Raw genomic sequence first — 23,100 nt, forward strand, 5'->3', positions numbered from 1 at the left:
AAGATGAGGTCGCCATGCTCGTATACAGCAATTCAAATAGGGGCGCACCAGATATTTATACAAATCAATCTCTACCTTTTCCTTAAAAGTCAAAGGTACACTTGATTATTCGAAGGGTTTGGTTAGCTTTTTTGACTGCTGCTCCTACCTATTGTGCAACTTTCGGTGAGTGGGGGATTTGGGCTCCAAGGTCCTTTTCTTCATCAATCTGCTGTAATGTAATGTTATTAATTTGGTAATTGTGGCATGGGTTGTTATGCCCCGCATGCATGCACTTCAAGGCACACCACCGGCACCACGCACTGCCGCCCTGACCCATAAATCAAACAACATTATCACATTAAGGTGATATTTTCCTCAAGGAAAATTTGGTTCCATTGGCTATACAAACGGAAACAGTCATGTATGTTCAGTGCTGTTGCGGGTCATTAACAGATAGGTCTATATCGGGTCCCGTTTGGGTGTACCTAGATTGCGTTATAACGAAGCCCTCGACATGCCGGTCAAAGGATATCAACGGCTGTTCTTAACTCCCTCGCCACTTCTAGCATGTATTCAGGGGGACCAATATGCGAAGAGATCCATAGGAGATATACTGATTTCGAGCCTGGCCTCAGGCCGGGCTCGGGGAGTAGAACAACTCGAGATCCTCTCCAGGTCTGCTGGTATCACTGATGATTTTACTGTATCTGTGCCTTACTTCAGACTCAAATAAATTTGTTAGTTATGCCTTCAGGAGTTAAGTGAAATCAAGGATAAGTCACTTACAATTGATAGTTAATTTTTCAATACATATACTTGTTTCAGTGCAAGGAGTTTAGCAAACAATGTTGTCTGAAGTGTGAAGGCCCAGTTAAGTAATATGAGCTCCCATTCAGAACGTGACACAGCACCGCTCCTGTGCCAGGTAAGTCCACTACAGGCTCACCATAGCCCGTGCTACTTGGAACTTGTTCTGTGTAGCTGAATCTATAACAACAACAGAACATGATTCAACTCTTGTTGTAAAGAGCAATGCACTCCAGTGGCACCAGTAGAATAGTGCAGAGAATCATCAATGTAAACAGTATGGGCGGGAGAGTTCTACGACCAGATCATCAATCTTTCTAAAGGTATTATACTTTACAAGTCAAAGCTTGGGTTGATCTTGAGTCATCTCAGGTGGCTATCTTGAGGTTATCTTGAGATGATTTCGGGACTTTAGTGTCCCCGCGGCCCGGTCCTCGACCAGGCCTCCACCCCCAGGAAGCAGCCCGTGACAGCTGACTAACACCCAGGTACCTATTTTACTGCTAGGTAACAGGGGCATAGGGTGAAAAACTCTTACCCATCGTTTCTCGCCGGGGCCCGGGATCGAACCCGGGACCACAGGATCACAAGTCCAGCGTGCTGTCCGCTCGGCCGACCGGCTAGGAAGCGGCAGTAATCTGTAACGGGGTGATCTCCCATGGTGCAGCGAGGGAGGGAGGGGCCCTTCTTGATTAATTTATTTTATTTATTTATATATATACAAGAAGGTACATTGGGTTTGTGAGAATACATTGGATAGTACAGTATTTACATTCTTGTAAAGCCACTAGTACGCGCAGCGTTTCGGGCAGGTCCTTAATCTAGCAGATAATTTTAAGTAGGTAATTAATTAAGTAGGTAATAAGTTGATAGCGATTATGACCTTTATACACCAGAGTTCACTTACAGTTTTATTAAACCGTTTTGAGGGATGCTGACCTTCGCTAAAGGAGGGGTGTCTGTGCAGAAGTTCGGGTAGGTACCCAAAGCATAGGTTCGAATCTTCTTCGTGACTCCTACTGAGTTTTTCACTAGGACAGGTAAGTAAACCTAAACTTAGCATCTTGTTACCATTTACAACATGGTTTTCAGTCAGTTGATTACTTACACATGGGATATTGAGGACCTTCTTCATGTCAAATAATTTAGTTGCATATGCAGGCGATGAGTCACAATAACGTGGCTGAAGTATGTTGACCAGACCACACACTAGAAATTGAAGGGACGACGACGTTTCGGTCCGTCCTGGACCATTCTCAAGTCGATTGGACAATCGACTTGAGAATGGTCCAGGACGGACCGAAACGTCGTCGTCCCTTCAATTTCTAGTGTGTGGTCTGGTCAACAATTTAGTTGCATGGTCGGGGGGGGGGGGGGGGGGGGGTTCTGATGATGATCCTCATGGCTTCGTTTTGCATCTTTCCCAATATACACTATTCCATCTACCAACATATCATGCAAGAAGAGTATATGTATATATATACTCTTCTATATATATACGATATACGGCCACCACAGGCCGCACGAAACAACCCAAAAAGCCCACGAATTGTGGGACCAGGCGTGAGCAAATAGGGCGAGCTCCCCTCCCCCAATCGCCCCGTCAATGGGACGAACCACGAAAGGACTGACGAGCCTTACGAGAACCCAAGCGGCAAAGGGGGCGATCCCTGCGCCAACCAGAAACAGCCAGAACTGGAGGCTGCGTCTGCCCCGATTCTGGCACCAATGGCCTACCACGACAAAAAGATCCCCGAGCCCTGGCACGACCCTTCCAGGAAGGCCCCCATGAGCCCCCCGGGGCAACAACAACTCAGACATAAGCCGACAACTAACCGAGGCCGCCTGCAGGTACTGCACCACAGCAGACTCGGCAAACAGCAACGAACAAAGAGGCAAAGACAACCGAAGAGCCAGGGCCCAAGCGGAATCCAAGGAAGAAGCCAGCACCGCCTGCCGACACGCGAGGCGAGAAGCATAGAGCCGTGAAACCGCATCACACAGGAGTGGAGCGAAGAGCTTCAACAAAGTAGACAACGCCTGCACCGCGGAAGGCAGAGCACCGGACCCGGCAGCAGCCCCAAGTGCCCCCACATCCAACTCAAGCTAGTCCGAGGACAGCTCAAAGATGGAAAAGAAATGCAGGGCCTAAGCAAGCAGGCCTCGAGTACGCATATCCTCTGCAATCAAGGCAGACGAAGGAAAGGAACCTGCACGTGAAGCTGCATGACACCAACATCCCACAGAAGGGCAGGGGCGAACAAACAAGCACTGAGATACTCAAAGTCGCCCCCAGGAAAACCTGAAACGCCGATTGAGTCTCTCGCCACTCAAGTGCCCAGGACTGACAGAACGTGTGCCAGGCCTCCAAAAAGAAAAGAGGACAGTCTGCCAACCAGGACAACTCCAGACTTCATAACGAACCCAGTACAAACTAGAAGAGCAGTACACAAAGGAATGCGGATTCATCACGAAGGCATAATCCCGGTAGTGCAGGAGGTAAGCCGCCACGACCTCCAGCACCTCAGATGACAAGATGCGAGAAGCCGGAAACCTCTGAAAAGACAGAACCGAAGAACCCGCAGGATCACGGAACCGAACCCGGAAAGAGGTGGACCCCAAATCCAACTCGTAGCGGAGGGAGCGAAAGAGAACCCACTACACACAGAAATCTCAATAACGTGATGCATCAAATGAACAAATGGGGATTCATCAAATGCGGATTTGTTTGTTTTGTTCATTTGATGCATCACGTTAGTGATTTCTGTGTGTAATGATGTAAGGGAGAAGAGGGAGAACAGCCTATTGACATAGCTCAAGTGCATGGGGGAGTTGTGTAAAACCCTGATTTGTGTCTCGGCGGGATCCAGTAAGTTCAGTAGAACTTCGGTTTCAACTCTTACCATGTCGTAGCTCAGTCGTATTAAGTCGATTAAAGATTAAGGCAGGTTCGAATCCTCGTCACAGCCCTTGTGGATTTGTTCGAAAGAGAACCCCTCTCCTTGTAACACCAAGCCCCGCTCGGAGGCCAGAAAAACCCAGGCGGGGTCCAACGGGGGTTCAAAGCCCCCAAGCCAACCCCTCTCCAACCCCGGGAACCTCACCCTGAGGACCTGGGGCTGAGCTGGCCTCCAAACCCCCCACCTCCAAAGAAAAGGTGGGAGCTGCCGAAAAAGCAGGAACGAAGGGGGCCCACTGGCCACACCCAGAAGCTCCGGCAGAAGGACCAAGCTCGAAGGTCTCCGCCGCAACCTCAGAAGGGGACACCCCTAAGACCGCCCGAGTCTCAACACCAGCTATACCCTGCCCCGACTCCGAAACCCTCAGACGGAGCCGGAAGCTAGGGGGGGGGGGATTGAAAGAACTACAGACGGGGAAGGACTAGGAGGGGCAGACGGAACCAGAGCCGAAGTGACTCCCACCCCCAAGTCCAGGTCCCTGTAACCAAAACGGGGCAGTCATGGGGCATCCGGGGCCACAACCAACCAAGCGCATTGCAGCAACCTAAATCTAGCATGCAACGCTTTAGCTGCCTGCACCCGCATATTATCATCAGTAGCTTGGGTGAACTGTAGTATGGACAGACAAAAAGTCACACGACTTCGGGTCAAAACAATCACCGACCCAACAGGCAGCATGGCAGAGGCAAAACCGGTGAGTGTTACCCTGAGACAAGGGGGACAGAACAACCTTCAAACTCGCAAGACGCGAGAGGGAACTCAGGGGGTCACATCCATCGGACCACGTAGCCCCCATGGGGTTTCCCAGGGCCCTTAACCTTGGTAACACGTTAAGGGAAGCCCAGGCAGGGTACTGCGAACCGGCGCCCAAGACTACCAACCAAACTCCTAAAGCTGAAACCCTGGGATGTGTCCACTCACGGGGGGCCAAGTGGGGAGGACCACCCACAAAAATGGTGTCATAAAGACACCCCCAAGAACAGCGATGGGGGACGACAACGGCAGGCCCCCACCAGGCAGAAAACAAAAACAAAAGAAAAACCCCGCAAGAGGACAAAGTACCCAGGCGGAACAGAGTCGGCCGCTGTTAATGGTGAAAACTAGCTGTGCAGCACCCCGCACCCCTGCCAGTGACAAAAACTACCACCTTACCCAGAGACAAACAAGGGTAAGAAAAAACCAGCTGACCCCCAAGGGCGGCTAAATACCGAGCAGTAAACGGCACAGCGGAAGTAGATCCCGAGGTGACTTGTGGAAGGTGGCCCCAAGCCCCAAGGGCAGTACTTACAGGGCACCTAGGGAAGGAGACCCTAGGCGCATGTAGCCCGAGTACCGTCGAATATTACTCCCGGCTCACGCATCACCTGAAGGGACAGCCCACACCACAAGGCACAGAACTGCAATGAAAAACTGGAGCCAGAGGCACAACTGCACCAGACTTCCATCAGCCAAGAACTGTAGGTTGGGTCACCAGCAGATGGGTCTGGGGCTCCCCTTCCCCCTCCCAGGGAGGGGGGGGGGAGGTTGCGCAGACAGTGGCACGGCGACATGATAACGTCAGGCTAGTTTGCTAATTTTCGTTTGGGGAGTTCTGTCCACCTGTTCGGCTTTCAGTCGCAATAATTTTACCAGAATAGGGGTTTGTTTTGGGGCGCCTACCTTTCTGGGTGCCTCTCCCGGTCGAAGGCAGATATAGAATGCTCCCATCCACAGGGGGGACAGGTCTATAGGCCATTGCTCCTCGTGCCTCTCTAGAGGGGGGGCCAGGTTCTGGCTCGTGGTCCCTGGACTGATGCTAGACAAATATACATATCCATCCAGCCTGGATAGCTCCGTGGAGCCGATGGGGCTCCCCCCAGAAAAAGACTTCATATGCCACCTTCAAATAACCTGGGCATATGGTTCTGATTTACTCAGTTTACCTGAGGGGCCATTAACTCTAGTGACCTCAATGAGGACAGGAAGCCATCAGCTTGTCGAATGTCGTTCATCTTATAGTTCCCCCCACAGTCAAGAACAGGACAGCAGTTAGCCTTGAGGGACCCCAATAAACCTCCTCCTCCTCTTCTTTATGTTACATGTAACTTGTGTGAAGGCTCTTTCCTCCCAATGACTGCAAACCTAACTACTGAAGACACCAGAAGATGACGAGACAACAACGTTTTGGTCCGTCCTGGACCATTATCAAGTCGATTGATAATGGTCTACTGACTACTCACGTTTCCCATGATGCAACCCACAACAGTTGCCTAACTTCCAGGTGACAGGAAACATTTCCCAAATGCTTCTGTCCTAGCATGGAAACTGATCTTTTGCCTGTGACCTGATTTTGCTTTCCCTCCTTTCTATACCAAATAATGGAAGTGGCAGAACTTCCTTGTTATCTGGTAGAGTACTGTAACATTATAGACACAAATCCACTAACAAATTTCAAGTGAAGGTCTGACAAATACACAAGATTGCCTGAATAAAATATAGGCGCTGCCGATCATGATGAACCAATAAGCCTTCTAAAATTTCCCGAATCCTAATGTTCTTAAAAGTGCATATATATATATATGTTGGTTTAGGTTTTATCACTTGCATTAATAAGAACACAATCAATCACCTCACAGCTTCGTTTCTCCAACATTATTCTATGAGAAGAGTTTGTTATTCAAGGCTTTAGATTCTTGATTTGAAAAATAATAGTACTATACATTAACAGGTTATAATTAGATACAGAGATTAAAAAAATCCTTTAATGTAATCAATGCCACACACATTGTAAAGACACTAAATAATCACTTCCATTAGACTTAGGTTTTTCTATGACAATGTCAACACCAAATGGTTTTCCCCTGAAATTTATAGACAGAGTAAAGTTCAGTTTTATGGGATTGTTCTTAATTATTATGAATGGCGCTTTTATTTCAAGACGTCAACAAAGACAATTACTTAACCACATACAACCAGGAGGGGCCTTCTTGTCTAAAACACTTCAAACACCATCCCACAGTACTAAATCGTCTTCATGTTATGTAATTCAGTTATTCTACTTACCAAACCAATAATGGAAGACAATTTAGTGTGGAACCTCTATAATCGTCATTAATCTGCTCCTGAGGGCCTAAAGAATATGGAAACCATTTTTCCATAAGAAATAAGAAATTTAATTAATCTGTTCCCAGCCCCCCAAAAACCAGCGTTCAATGTAATGAAACGCCATTTTTTGGGCGAGTCCCGGAGGCTCCCGCAGTTGCCGGGGAGCCTCTGGGACTCACCCAGAAAATGGCGTTTCATTACATTCAATGCTGGTTTTCTGGGGGAGCCCCTACAGCTCCCCGGAGCTATCCATGGCTGATAGGATACCCTAACTATTTTGCATTAGTCGATGTGGGTGGCATTCTACGCCTACCGGGGACCACGAGCCAGAACCTGACCCCCTTCACAGAGGCACGAGGAACAATGGCCCATAGAAATGCACATGTGATTTGGAGCATTATATATCTGCCATCGACCGGGACAGTCACCCAGAAAGGTAAGCGCCACAAAACAAACCCCTATTCTGGTTAACAACGAAAATCGTCAAATGGGTGGGCAGAACTCCCCAAAAGAAAAACGAGCAAACAAGTACAGTATGACGTCACACGAGCTGTGCTGCATGTCTGCACAGCTCCCCCCTCCCTGGGAGGGGGAAGGGGAAGCCCAAGACCCCTCGCGCTGGCAATCCCCACCTCAGTTCCTTGGCTGATGGGATCGTGCATGGTTGTGTGGCTCCAACTCCAGTCTTCTCTCTGGGCTGTTCATTGGGAGTAACTGGGCTGGGAGTATTATTCTCAGGTACTTGGGCTGCATGTGCTTAGGGTCTCCTTCCCTGAATGCCTTGCAAGTACCGCCCTTGGGGCTTGGGGTTCTCTTCCACAAGTCGCCTGGGTCTACCTCTGTTGGCCTTTTGCTGCTTGGCGTTGGGTCGCTCCGAGTATTTGGGGGTTTTCCTCCCTTATTTGCCTTAGGGTAAGTGGTAGTTATTGCACTGGTGGGGCGCAGGGTACTGCGTAGCTAGTTTTCACCTATAACAGCAGCCGGCTCCATTCCCTCTAGGTACGTTGACCACTTGCATGGTTTTTCTTTTCTTTTTGTTTTTGTCTGGTGTGGGGGGGGGTCTGCCTTATGTTCTCCCTCCCTCCTTATATTAGGGTCATTTTGTGTGGTGGCACCCCCTGCTTTGCCCTCATGAGTGGACACGTCCCGTGGATTCAGCTTTTAGCAGGTTGCCCGGTGTCCGAACCCGAGGTTTTTCCACGGCTCCCCCTCTTTCAGGAGATCAGCCCAGTCCGGTATGAGACTGGTTCGCTCTTCTCCGCAAGTCTTCATGTTTGGTGTTTTTGACTCATGTTTATCGCCATCTCTATGGTGATCGGGTGGCCTCCTTGCTGGTTTCCCACCTGCGGGCTTCCTCTCAGCGGCAGTATGAGGTTTCCTGGCGGTCCTTCCGGTTCTTTTTGTCCCTTCGTTGTTGCTCTTCGCTTTCAGTTCGGGTGGTGTTGTCCTCTCTCTCTCTTGGTTGTTCCAGGACCGTCATCTTATGCCTAATAATGTTGCCTCGTATCGTGCGGTGCTGGCAGAGCCGCTGCAGCTTGCTTTTGGTATCGATGTTACTTCTGCGCCGTTTCGCAAGCTGTCTCATGCGTTGTTTTACCTCCGGCCTCCTCGTGCGCCGCCTGAGCTGTCCTAGTCTTTGGACAGGGTGCTCTCCTATATTTCTTCTCCTTGGTTTGTTGTGGCCCCTTTGGTTCAGGATTGTTTTGCTAAGGCTCTTTTTCTGTTAGCATTAGCCTCTGGAGGTCGTGTGACGGAGCTTCATGCTCTTCTCTGGCGCAGGGCTTTTTGCTCTTTTGGTCGTGGTCATAGGTACTGTATGTCCGTCTACAGCTGACTCCTTTTCTGGCAAAGAATGAGACTGCTGCCTTCCGGAGGGGTCCTTGGGTTGTTGATGCTTGGTTGGTCAGGCCGGGGGTTCATCATGTGTTGTGTTCGGTTGTGGTCCTCCGCCGTTATCTGCACACGACGGCTTCTGTGTCCAGGGACGTGCTTTGGGTTGATCCGGTTTTCCTCCTTCCCTGTTTGCGGATTCGGGTCTCTCAGGTTGTTTGCAGGGTAATTAAATTCAGCCAGCCTGTGGTCTATTCCCGTGCCCATGACATTCGTAAGTTTGCTGCTCTTGCTGCCGTCTTTGGCAATATGTCTTGGGCTGACATACAGGCATGGGGTTTTTGCAGTCGAACAGGGTCCTGGCAGCACGCTACCTTGTAAACGTTCCTGGGCCCAGTCGGGTCTGTGTTGCTTTGGGTCAGTGGTGGCAGCCCGTTGTCTCGACTTCGAGTTGAGGAGTGGAGCACCGACCACGTCCCAGATAAATCCCCTTTTTTCTTTTGATGTCTTTGGTGAAGTAGCTCCGGGGAGCCGACGGGGCTACCCCCCCCCCCCCCCCGAAAATCAGCAATGAATGTAATGAATTGCCAATATCTGGGCGAGTCCCGGAGGCTTCCCGGCAACCCTCCCTCCCTCCAGTCAGCATTTTTTTCGCATTTTTTTATATCCAGCCTCGGAACTGGGGTGGGGATCACTGGCACGAGGGGTCTGGGGCTCCCCCTTCCCCCTCCCAGGGTGGGGAGAGCTGTGCAGACATGCAGCGTGGCTCGTGTGACGTCATGCTTGTTTGCTCGTTTTTCTTTTGGGAAGTTCTGTCCACTCGTTTGATGATTTTCGTTGTTAACCAGAATAGGGGTTTGTTTTGTGGCGCTTACCTTTCTGGGTGCCTGTCCCGGTCGATGGCAGATATAGAATGCTCCAAATCACACGTGCATTTCTATGGGCCATTGTTCCTCGTGCCTCTGTGAAGGGGCCAGGTTCTGACTTGTGGTCTCGGTAGGCCTAGAACTCCACCCGCATCGACTGATGCAAAATAGTTAGGGTATCCATATCGGCCATGGATAGCTCCAGGAAGCCGTAGGGGCTCCCACCAGAAAACCAGTGTTGAATGTAATGAAACACCATTTTCTGGGCGAGTCCCAGAGGCTCCCCGGCAACTCCGGGAAGCTGTAGGGGCTCCCCCCAGAAAGTAGTATAAATTAAAATTTAGCCAGAACTTTACCTTAACTATAGTGAGGAGAGATGATGGTAGAAGCTGAAGAGGGGGAAAGGAATAATTGTTTAGAAGGGGAGTCACTTTCCATTAAACCATCAAGTAACTCCAGTTCTGAAGATCGTTGTCTTTTTATTCGCTTTGCCGACGATTCACTAGTGCTCAATTTAGCAAAGCACTTGTCCAATGTTGTCAATTTCTGTCTATCACTTAAGACTTTCCTGAAGTTACCTGCCCAAAACGCTATCCATGTTAGTGGCTTTCCAAGAATGTAAGAACACCAATGTTATGTACTCTCACAACCTACTGTACCCTTCTTGTATAGTGTAAATCAAATACATTATAAATAAGTAGCCAATCTAATTATCACTGAATGCATTTATATTTTGATTAGCTATGGTAATATTGGGTTGCCACTTTTCAACCATATTCTTTGTTTTGGCCCAATTGAACAGCATTTCCTTAATGTCAGCACTTGGAATGATGCTGAAATATGGAAAATGCCAACTAACACAGAAGCCTTTTTTTTGTCATTAAAACATGTTGAAGATAACATTTGATCAATATAAGGGCAGACAAATATAGAGGTTCCACTATATAACAGACAAATAACCATTTGGTGACACGGACGACAAAGAGATCCACACCCAAAAGGTCTTAAATGTCAAAAATATAACAAGAATTCAAAAAATAACAATTACTAATACAGCACATTAATTAATATCATAATCAAAATGCAAATACATATCTCTCAGGTGTACCATAAAAATTTAGCAAATATATATATATACACACTGTTCCCTATTCAAAATAAATATTGGCACATGAAAAAACAATGAACTAAATGGTGGTAGCTAAATACTGTACAGTATATATATGGACACGACAGTACTGTATACAGTATACCGTATATAGATATTAAAGTTCTCTGCTCTGCCATACTTTCCCAAATATGTTAACAGAGATCTTCCCATACATTATATTTATGCAATATTTCATGTTACAAATTAACATGTTACAGTTCATACCATATGACACGAAACATCTTGTTTTATAATACATCAAGGTGGAACACAGAATACATCAAGGTGGAACACAGAATGTATCAAGGTGGAACACAGAATGCATCAAGGTGGAACACAGAATGTATCAAGGTGGAACACAGAATGTATCAAGGTGGAACACAGAATGTATCAAGGTGGAACACAGAATGCACCAAGGTGGAACACAGAATGCACCAAGGTGGAACACAGAATGCATCAAGGTGGAACACAGTGCATCAAGGTGGAACATAGAATGCACCAAGGTGGAATACAGAATGCACCAAGGTGGAACACAGAATGCACCAAGGGAAGACACACAACACATCAAGGTGAAACACAGAATGAATGAAGGTGAAATAAGGAATTCGTCGAAGTGGAACATAAGAATACATAAAGGTGGAATAGATTTTTTTCTTTACACGTATACAAAAGTTCTTACATTCTTGTAAAGCCACTAGCACGCATAGCATTTCGCGCCAGTCCTTAATCCTAAATTTCCCCGGAATACGACCCGCCAAATCATTTAACAACTAGGTCCCCATTTGTGGAACAGAGAATTCATCACGGTGGAACAGAGAATTCATCAAGATGGAACAGAGAATTCATCAAGTTGGAACAAAAAATTTATCAAGGTGGAACATATACTGCATCAAGGTGGAACACAAAATGCATCAAGTTGAAACACCATGATACTGTATTTTGAAATAAAAAGAAAACCCATCAAGTTGTACCAGAGAATGCAAAAAGTTACAATGCAAAATATACAGAGTTACAACACAGAATGTAGCCAGTTTGAAAGCAGCACACATTAAGTTGCAACACTTACTTAGATGAGAAGCCCCTGCATGATGCCTCAAGGCACAACCACTCATTATAGCTATTCACAAAATACATATGGGGGAAGGGGGGAGTTACATCCTGGGGGAGGGTGGGGAGGACCTCGATATTAGCCTGGAGGCCTGATCGACGACCGAGCCATGGGGATGCTAGGCCCCGGAAAACTCCAAAGTAAGGTACCATGTATTTATATATATATACACTGGCTGCCTGTCACTTGATGCAATGAATTATTATATTACACTATAAAGCTCACAAGCAAAATATGAATCTCTTAATATAAATCCTGTGGCAAAATATACTTTTGCAAAGTACCAAGTACAGGTAATGCTTTTTCACAAAATGCATCAGTTTGTCGAGAATCTGTGCACTGTCTGAAACCGTTCTCATGAAGTGTACAATGTTATAAAAATACAAATACAGTAAAAGTATATCCAATTACTGCACTAGGAAACATCATATAAAATATACCATCTTGTGAAACAACCAAATATGACACCACACCATGTACTTTTGTTGAGAAAATATAATAAGCCGTGTCGTGTCAGAGTAAAATGTCGCGTCAAAGAGTAAAATGTCGCGTCAAAAAGTAAAGCATGACATATAAATTAAGTGAAATATTTCCAGGTACGAATTTTACCCAATAGTCACTACTCTAAGTACAGTACCCCTATATTGCCTATGGATTACCTGTGGCTAGTTTTTCAGAATTCTTATACTGTACTCCTGTAGCCCCCAACTGCCAGACCCACATATATGTACTAATAATCTGGCACTTCCTACAGGAACATATTAAAGTATTACTACCTGTAAATAATCATCACAAATGTGTCATATACAGTACATACATGACACATGTGGAGTGTGCTGTACTGCCCCAATTTCATGTTATATGATGTCCACAATGCCACACGTGACAGGGGCCAGAGACTGTTATGCAGTCTATGTTATGCAGATGTCACAAGCCTTAAAACCAAACATTTCTAGAGGCAAAGTTTCAGATATCACAGCATATGAAATGTAATACACACACCGAGTACCATAGCAGTACCCTCTTTCAGTTGTGTGAACCAGCTTGGATTATTGATTTAGAATGCAGGCTTGAGTTTAAGTGGATTGAAAACTTTGCTTGTGGACATTGGCTAGGTGATTTCTCACATTCGTAGGCCCATCGGCATGTCTAGCTACCATGCTAGTCCTCTTGTTATGTTATAGTGTTCATCCTAACTATTCTTGACTCTGGGTCAGTGGTGTGTGAACATTCACGGATTAGTGTTGAAGGGAGACAAAATTTGGGTTAGTGGTGTGGGCCTGGGGTCATCCAAGGTCTCCTCTGCCACATCCACCTCCTGCTTGATGCCCACTTCATGGCTGCCACCATCTTCCTTCACCTGCTGCCCATAAACGAACATGCTGACAGCTATCACTTGAGTGGATGGTGACCAACCACTTCCTTTGGCCTGTCTGCCAGCTGTGACTTCCTTTACACCATCCTCGTGTCTGTCAGCTGAATCATCCCGTTGAGAAGAGCTGGTACGTTCACATTCTAAAGGCAAACAATCTCTTGAATCGATGTGATCCTCATTTGGCAAAGATTCACTGGATGTAACTACTTTTTGTGGAGGTAAAGAATCACCTGAAACATCAGGCAGCTCTGTGATCAGGGATAAAAGTTTCCCTGAAACTACAGGTTCCTCTGAAGTCACATATTCACTTGATAATACAGGTATCTCTGAAAATAAAGGGTTCCTTGGAGCTGCATTATTAGAAAAATATGAACATCTACTCCCATCTTCCTCCGTATGTTGAGCAGACAAATATCCGCTCTCACATTCATCCATGTTAAAACAACATTTATGATGACTGGATAGATGTTCACTTACAAAAGAGCACTGTTTAGCCACCTTTAACTTGGAGTTTACAGTTCCTAAATAGCCAACAGAGTCCCCTGCTGTTTTGGTATATTTTGCCACTTCCGTCTTTTTTGCACACTGATACTCTTCAGTTTTGGAAGCATTTTTAAAATGCTTGATATTTGATATAGTGTCCATTACTGCATGTTTTACTAATTCTTCTTTATTAGTTAGAACCTGCTCCCGTCCTGAGACAGTATCCCCAAGAATTACTGGCTCCTCATGCGCACATTGACCAACTGGTTCTTCATGCAAACATTGCTTAACTGGGTCCTCTGACTGCTGTCCTGCTTGTTCTCTATGCAAACACTCTCCAACAAGTTCTCCATGCAAACGTTGCTCAAGTGGATCCTCAGAGTGCTGTCCCACTGGTTCTCCATGTATACATTGCCCAACTAGTTCCTCACACTGCTGCCCCATTGGTTCCATATGCAAATGTTGTCCAATTGTGGCATCTTTGGTCACACATTTGAAACAACTTTTATCATCCAATACAGTTTTAAGTATTTTCCTTCTCTTTTTTGCCAACGGATTAAATCTTACTGCCCCATTCACATTTACAACATCCAATCTTGTTAATGAAGTTAAGTACTTTCCAGCCTTCCTTGAACATGCTAAGTCTGGTCTCTTAATGTTTTCAATTTTATTTTCATTTATTTCTGGCATTAGCTCAGTCATGTGTTTCCCGTCATGCATGTCGTGGGCAGATTCGACAGCAACAGCAGTGACATATTTACTTTCAGAACAGTTTTTCTTGTCAATGTTGTCTACAGTGAGTGGAACACTGGATGTGGAGGTGTCACTGTGAACCTTCATATGGCGAGTGAGGCTGCCCTTCTCTGAAAACTTTCTATTGCACTTTATACATTCATAGGGTTTCTCTCCGACGTGAATGAAGATATGGTGTCGCAGGTGAGATTTTTTTATACATCTTTTGTGGCAGAACTCGCACTCAAGGCTTCTCTGCTTTTTTGCTTCATTTGAGCAGTTGCGTGATAAACTCTGATTGAATCCATATTCTTTCACCAAGTGATTATAGGCACTTTTCTTAAGCTGTTGATGTTGACCATTATGTATTATCAAGTGAGCTCTTAGATGGGAACTACATGAAAACTTCTTATCACATGTTTGACAGTCATATTCTTTGTTACTAACATGAACAGTCTTATGTCGATTCAAGTGACACCTTTGCGAAAACCTTTTATTACACTCTTTACAGACATAGGGTTTTTCTCCTGTGTGAAGTCTTTTATGTGTGGTAAGATGAACACGCTGTGCAAACGTCTTAGAGCATATATCACATTCAAATGATTTTTCTTTGGTGTGAATTTTCTTATGCAATGAATAATTTGATCTTTGGCGAAACCTCTTATGACAGATCTCACATTCATAAGGTTTTTCACCTGTGTGCAATCTCAAATGATGCAACAGAGTACTCTTATGAGTAAATGCAGAACTGCACTGTGTACATGCAAATGGCTTCTCGCCAGTATGTAGCCTCATGTGACACACAATGCTACTTTTCTTATTAAAGGCTTTGTCACACTGTGAACATTTGAACAATTTATTATGGTCCTGAGCCCCTCTATCCATTTTGAAAATGTTCTTCTTGGTAAAACCTTCGTACAATCTCCGATCATTTGGCAACTCAGGGCTACACACATCCGTGAGAAACCTTTAATAAAAATACTACTGTACTAACTCTGAACCCATAGTCAATAAAGGCAAAATGAGTTATAGGCACCACCTTATGTGGATTTGTAGAGGTATTTTTGTTCTAAGATCAGATACTCAGAACTTGTATTATATTATTTACATACCATAAGAATTCTACATATACTGTAGTACCCACCTAAACATGTCATTCCGAGTCACCATTCCTGTACTGTTCACCTCCCTCAGGGTGCAGAGTGTAATGCACTGCTCTCGTTACACCACTCAGTCCGCCGTGATTCAACGCTCATCTCATTAACGTTGTCATGAGTCATTGCTCCTTCACTGCTCACATCTCACTGAAGTTATCATTCACTGCAACTTCACTTTTCACCTCAGTAAACATCTCACCATTCCCTGCATCTTTAGTCCTCCAGGGTCAGCTCTTGATTCAGTGCACTGGCCACCAATACCTCCTGAGCATGGCAATTCAGTGCTGCATTCCTGTAAGAAGAAGGAATATTAAGTAGCAATGGCCTAGAAACTCAAAATGCAAAGGCTCAGTAAGAAGCATCACAACCACTGCACTAGCATTACCAAACTTGCACTCATTATTCCTAAATCAACAAAAATTAGACATGGGGGTTGTATGAATAATTAAAACTATGATGTTGCTTTCCTACCCATTCCAGTGATACCCTGGTATTCCAATTTAATCCGTTCCCAGAGACAGGTTGTAAGCCGAAAATTCGCAATCCAAAATGAATTTTCTCGTAAGAAAAATGTAAATTGAATTATTTATTAAATTCATTCTACAGAATTTAATTTAATTTAATTTTTTATAAAAATTTAATTTAAATTCAGAATTAAATCCATTCTACACTCCCCAGAATATTAATTCAAAATACATTTCATATATAATACACACAAATATTTTGTGCTATAGTATGTACAAGTTATAGCTTACCTTTATTTATGACTCTTGTTAGTGTGTGGAAGATGGTGAGGAGGGGGAGAAAAGGAGAGGTGTTAGTGTTTGGAAGGGGAGTCCTCTTCCATTATAACATCAGGCAGTGATGACTTCTCTGGGGTACTCTCTCTCTCATATGTTTTACAGGCATACCACTAGGACCTGGTCGTGGCTCACTGCTTGCTTGTCATACTAAGAATCTATCTAAAGATGCTTGCTTTTCCCTACCTTTTAATGCTTGTCTGTAGTGAGACATCACATTGTCATTAAAAAGGTCAATGCAACAGCCTGCTACAGCTTTATCTGGGTGGGGTTTTTTTTTCAACAAAACTTTGCAGTTCTTCCCATACTTCACCATTTTCTTAATGAGGAAGGGACATCCTATACTGCCTCTACTCACAACTATTTTCTTAAGTTGAACCTTACCATTGATTTTCTTGGGACCCATGGTGTGATATATAATAATTACTTGTTTGTTCAAAAACCAAAAAAGCAGAACAATGAAATACTATACAAAGAATTCACGTGCGATCGTCACTAAGCGAGAGGCACTGGTAAACTGAAGTGCAGTCGCCTGTGCCACCAGGCACCACACACTCGGTCGACTCATATGTGTATCAACAAAGTCACAAGGTAAGGCAAAGTTCATAACCCGATATGCATTTTCCGAAGAAATTGAGTTCGTAACCCGAAAAATTCGTAAAGAGGGACGTTCACTACCCGAGGTTCAATTATACTAATACTGTTCTACAGGCATACTTGACTGTCATGTTTTCAACATAACTTGAAAACAAGAAAATCAAAAATAATTTTAAAATTGAATATTGAAAACTTCAGATTTTCAAATCGGATTAAAAAATATAAACTACTGTATCACCAATTATTCATTTGGTGTTACTATGCTTTCAGAATAGCATATGATCTTCATTTTCATCAAATTAAAATACATTATAGGTTTTCAATATAGTTTACTGTAAAAAAAATCATCATTATAGCATTTAAACTATGCAGCAAATTTAGAAAAAAAAATCATACAGCAACTCCAAACGTTTAGGGTTTATGAAAAATCCATTCTTAAGAGATTGTAAAACAGATAGCCGAGCACACAATATGTCAAAATGATAAGAATCGGTCAGAAACTGGAATTTTAGAAGCCACTCAAAGTTGCAACTCTAGTTTTAGAGATAATTGAAGTTGAAGTTATCGACAATGAATAAAGGTACAGTAGTTCTAATTTGTTAATTTACTTGTATGTTTTAATAAACATTGCTTGGCATTCATACTCGAATATGTGAAAATTTTAGGTCAATATGAGTCAAAATGAAGTCAAGAAAAATAACCCCCAAAAAAACAAAATATTGGGATAATTATATTAATTATAATGATTTAGGAGATATATTTAGGGTACACTTTATATAAGAGATAAGGCCCTAATCTGGTCCCTGATCATCAAAACAACCTAAAGAGACGAAGAAAATAGTTTGAAGGCGATGAGTCACAATAACGTGGCTGAAGTATGTTGACCAGACCACACACTAGAAATTGAAGGGACGACGACGTTTCGGTCCGTCCTGGACCATTCTCAAGTCGATTGTGACTTGAGAATCGACTTGAATCACAATCGACTTGAGAATGGTCCAGGACGGACCGAAACGTCGTCGTCCCTTCAATTTCTAGTGTGTGGTCTGGTCAAAAATAGTTTGAAATCTCCGAAAAAATCAGCCGAAAACAATTCAAAGTCCCGAGTTTTGTGAGTTGTGACTGATTTATTTGTAGACCAATTTCATTCTATCTTGACATAGTTAGGGATGGGTATGCACTCTCCACGATGTAAACATTACAACAAAATCATAAATAATAAACACAGTAAAAAAACTAAAATCTTAAAAAAAAAAAAAATTCCTCCAAAAAATATTTTTTGGACATTGATGAAAGTAACAGATATTAACATTGGGCAAAGTATTTATATGATAAATTATAAATAGAGCATAATAACATACATATTCCTTATTACTTGCATTATTATATATTACTCAGCAATGCCAAAAAGGTATCAGCTGCATAATATCCACTTTGTGGACACTTCTTACTACTACAGTATTCTCTTTTGAGCGTCGGACAGGTGCTTGCATCTCTTTATTACTGCATTATCCCACAGTTCCAGTTAATAGAAGCTGTTCTCCTTTTCAATAAAACGTTCTTCTTTTTAAAAAATTCGTCTAAAATCAATTTGTGAAAATATTTTGATGAAAGTTTCACGACCCTGAAGCCAATAAGTTGGAGATTTGTTTAACATTCTTAAGTAATTTTTTACATAATTCAAATATTTTTCGCTTCTTGGCCCCTAAGGCTTGTTAACCCTTGTTTAAAGGTTAATGTCTATACAGTATTTCAATGCACTTTCCCTTTCTAGAACTCTTGCATACAATCTCTTGTGGGGAATTTCTAACATTGGCCTACTTAAGGTTAAGTAAAGAAGTCATGAGAGTGTTAAGCCAATCCCTAGAAACACAAACCGAAACTGTCTCTATTTTCCACTTGTTACAACTTGTAATAAAGTTGTTACATCTTGGCTTAACCTGTTTATGACGTATTAGAACGTTGTTACAACTTGCTATATTGGTTGTTATGACTGGTTAGAAGATGTTAAAACTTGTTTGAACGTTGTACCAACGACGTAGTTTCGGTGTGTGTTTGGCGGGATATGACAATTCTGATGGTGCAGTCGTACACAAAGAAAGCCTGCTACTGTACAGTATATTGTAAATAAACATCCACAAACCACCTCTGTATTTTATAGCTTACAGCAAATACCTTCTTGTATTGTATGCCTATATCATGGATGGATTTCTGGCCAATCTGCTAGACGCTTATCATGTAATTAAACAAACAAATCTCATGGCCTATAAGACTGGAGGGTTTACTCGGCACCAATCCTGAACCGTTTTCCCCCTGTTCAATTACAAGAGTTTTTACATTCTTGTAAAGCCACTAGTACGCGTAGCGTTTCGGGCAGGTCCTTAACCCTAATTTCCCTGGAATACGACCCCGCTGAATCGTTTAACAACCAGGTACCCATTCACTGCTGGGTGAACAGAGGCTACAGTTAAGGATTGGCGCCCAGTCAATCCTCCCCGGCCAGGATTCGAACCCAAGGCAAGGCGCTTGCGAAACGCCAGGCGAGTATCTTACCACTGCGCCACGGGGACTGCAATGAATTGACAGTCATTGGGTACCCAGTTGTAAACCAATTGGTGGGTCATGTTCTGGGGAAAGCTAGTAGGGGTAAGGCTTCAGATGAGCTGTTGGAAGTTCTAACCTGCTAACAAGTGGGTAGATTACATGCCAATCTGCAGGAAGCGAGACCTTCGCTCTACCGTCCAGTCCAAGTTTTGATGAGGCGAAAGAGAACTTTGGATGAGTATCAGAAATTGCTTCAGTTGAGTGTGTAAAATGGTACAGTTGAGAGTGCTTCAGTTGAGCATCTGAGAATTTTGTCAGTATTGTACATGCAATTGAAAGAAGTAATACTGGTCAACAGCTGCCCACCATTAAACAACTCTTCATTTTGTTCACCTTTCTATAGTTGTTCACCTCACTGTTCATCTCTCATTGCACATCTCTCTCTCTTACTGTTCAGCTCTCTCTTACTGCTCATCTCTCTCACTGCTCAACTATCTACTCATCTCTCTCACTGCTCATCTTTTTTTTTAAACTAAGACTAGGATTCATTTGGGCTGTCAACTGAAGTACCTAATGAGACTGCAAGCAAGAGTTGTTATCCTATGTCAGCTCATCTGAAGGCTCTCCCTCGAGTCCTTTCTTTCATGAGATTATTATTTGAATCATTAGGAATAAACTTTATTTCAATCTAAGTAACAATCATATAAGGAACAGGATGAGCCAGTAGCCAACTGCGAGCCAGAGTCTTCATTTGACTTGTTGACCTGATTTCTCATGTGTCAACCTGTTGAACGAAAAAGTTCCAGATGCGAGTCAGCCTAGGAGTGAAAGATCACTGATGGGGTGGTGATGTTGAGAAAGGCAGTTCCAGCATGAGGTTGATGATGGCTGAGAGCCTTGTGTCATCGATACCAGCTACTGGTTGTCCACAAACTCACAGTCCCTGTGGTGCACTGGTAACAACACACTTGCCCGGCACTTCGCAGGCGATTTGGCCTGGGTTAATTTCCTGGCTAATTTCCTACGATTGACTTGGCACCAAACCTTAACTTGTGCCTCTGCTCACCCAGCAGTGATTGGGTACCTGGCTGTTAAACGATTAGTGGGTTGTATTTCAGGGATATATATTTATATGTTATATTTATATTTGTATATATTTATATGTTACTACTCATATATCTCTCACTGCCCATCTCTCTTACTGCTCACATCTCTCTCTCACTACTAATATCTCTCTCTCTCACTGATCATATCTCTCTCACTGCTCATATCTTTCTCTCTCACTGCTCATATCTTTCTCTCTCACTGCTCATATCTCTCTCTCTCTCACTGCTCATCTCTCTCTCTCTCACTGCTCATTCTCTCTCTCTCACTGCTCATTCTCTCTCTCTCACTGCTCATTCTCTCTCTCTCACTGCTCATTCTCTCTCTCTCACTGCTCATTCTCTCTCTCTCACTACTCATTCTCTCTCTCTCTCTCACTACTCATTCTCTCTCTCTCTCTCACTACTCATTCTCTCTCTCTCTCTCTCACTACTCATTCTCTCTCTCTCTCTCTCACTACTCATTCTCTCTCTCTCTCTCACTACTCATTCTCTCTCTCTCTCTCACTGCTCATTCTCTCTCTCTCTCTCACTGCTCTTCTCTCTCTCTCTCTCACTGCTCATTCTCTCTCTCTCTCTCACTGCTCATTCTCTCTCTCTCTCTCACTGCTCATTCTCTCTCTCTCTCTCACTGCTCATTCTCTCTCTCTCTCTCACTGCTCATTCTCTCTCTCTCTCTCACTGCTCATTCTCTCTCTCTCTCTCTCACTGCTCATTCTCTCTCTCTCTCTCTCTCACTGCTCATTCTCTCTCTCTCTCTCTCACTGCTCATTCTCTCTCTCTCACTGCTCATTCTCTCTCTCTCTCTCACTGCTCATTCTCTCTCTCTCTCTCACTGGTCATCTCTCTCAATGATCATCTCTCTCTCACTGCTCATATCTCTCTCTCTTACTAGTCATCTCTCTCTCTCACTGCTCATTCTCTCTCTCTCTCTCACTGCTCATTCTCTCTCTCTCTCTCACTGCTCATTCTCTCTCTCTCTCTCACTGCTCATTCTCTCTCTCTCTCTCACTGCTCATTCTCTCTCTCTCTCTCACTGCTCATTCTCTCTCTCTCTCTCACTGCTCATTCTCTCTCTCTCTCTCACTGCTCATTCTCTCTCTCTCTCTCACTGCTCATTCTCTCTCTCTCTCTCACTGCTCATTCTCTCTCTCTCTCTCACTGCTCATTCTCTCTCTCTCTCTCACTGCTCATTCTCTCTCTCTCTCTCACTGCTCATTCTCTCTCTCTCTCTCACTGCTCATTCTCTCTCTCTCTCTCACTGCTCATTCTCTCTCTCTCTCTCACTGCTCATTCTCTCTCTCTCTCACTGCTCATTCTCTCTCTCTCTCTCACTGCTCATTCTCTCTCTCTCTCTCACTGGTCATCTCTCTCAATGATCATCTCTCTCTCACTGCTCATATCTCTCTCTCTTACTAGTCATCTCTCTCTCTCTCTCTCTCTCTCTCTCTCTCTCTCTCTCTCTCTCTGGTCATATATCTCTCAGTGCTCATCTCTCTTTCTCACTGCTCATCTCTCTCTTTCACTCCTCATATGCATCTCTCACCGCTCGTAATGGCTTGGCGTTTTCTCCTCATAGTGCCCTTCCCTTCTCACTGCTCGCTACATCTCACTGCTCATCTCTCTCACTCACTGCTCATCTCTCTCACTCACTGCTCATCTCTCACAACTCATTTCACCTCATCATGACATCTCAGATTTGTTTTTGCGAGTGAGCGGCGGGTCGGGCTCACCTCTCTCTCTCTCTCATTTTTATGTAACACGTGGGCCAGCCTGCCCTCCTGCCTCACCACCCACCCTCCTCATGGCCTCACGAGTCCTCCTCACCGTGAGGAGCGGCCAGCGGGTGACACGAGCCGGGAAAATACGGGAATAACGTGGAGGTCTACCTGGGGTGAGGGCGGCGTCGCGTCTGGCCCTGAGCTGCCCTATGGCCGCTCTGAGGGCGAGGTGGGAGAGAAACCAGCCTCTATATTTATATATATAACTATTGTTTTATCTTATTTATCGCCGTTTGTGGCCTTTCATTGGCGGCTTTATTGGTATATTAGATTTTTTTTAAGTCTTTATTGGCTTCAATCGTGGCTTTGTTGTTTGCTGGGGGAGGGAATTGGTCTCGGGGTCAGTTTAACGGGGTTGGTGTTTCTCGGGGAAAAAAATAGTTTGATCAATTGTATATTTGGTGTAAAACATTGCGGGATTTGGTATTTAAGCCTAACTGAAGCTTATACCCGTCGATTATTTCCTTGTCTTGGATTTAACTAGGTAGTTTGGGTTGTTTGTGGGTGTAAAAGGGGAGTAATGGCCTCAAGTATTGTGCTACACAGTATATCTCTGTAGCACATAGTGGCGGCGTGCGCACCACGCTCACACTTTCCATATTGGTCTGAATCTTTTATTTTACTTTCGGACACTATTATAGCGGCGGCTCTAGGAATTTTATTTCTGTTGACTAAATTGCTTTAGTAGTGAAATTTTTAATGCATAAAAGAGCTATGAGTACAATTCATTTTTATTCTGAT

The 23,100-nt window shown here is 44.1% G+C and overlaps 1 protein-coding gene across 2 annotated transcripts in view; it reads right to left on the reverse strand.

Moving 5' to 3' along the window:
* LOC123771104 (hemicentin-1) overlaps nucleotides 1–22,519 on the reverse strand; it is an 89,427-nt gene extending 66,908 nt beyond the window's left edge. Inside the window, exons 1-3 of one of the 2 annotated variants that reach the window (XM_069309490.1) lie at nucleotides 22,468–22,519; nucleotides 15,522–15,826; nucleotides 9,886–10,107 (exon numbers count right to left, since the gene is read on the reverse strand). The gene's annotated coding sequence lies outside the window, so the exon portion shown is untranslated. The remainder of the gene's footprint in view (nucleotides 1–9,885; nucleotides 10,108–15,521; nucleotides 15,827–22,467) is intronic. The other variant, XM_045763435.2, reaches the window with a different exon arrangement.
* Nucleotides 22,520–23,100: the final 581 nt, after the last annotated feature.

The sequence above is a fragment of the Procambarus clarkii genome, chromosome 65 (genome assembly GCF_040958095.1).
Source record: "Procambarus clarkii isolate CNS0578487 chromosome 65, FALCON_Pclarkii_2.0, whole genome shotgun sequence".
Lineage (NCBI taxonomy): Eukaryota > Metazoa > Arthropoda > Malacostraca > Decapoda > Cambaridae > Procambarus > Procambarus clarkii.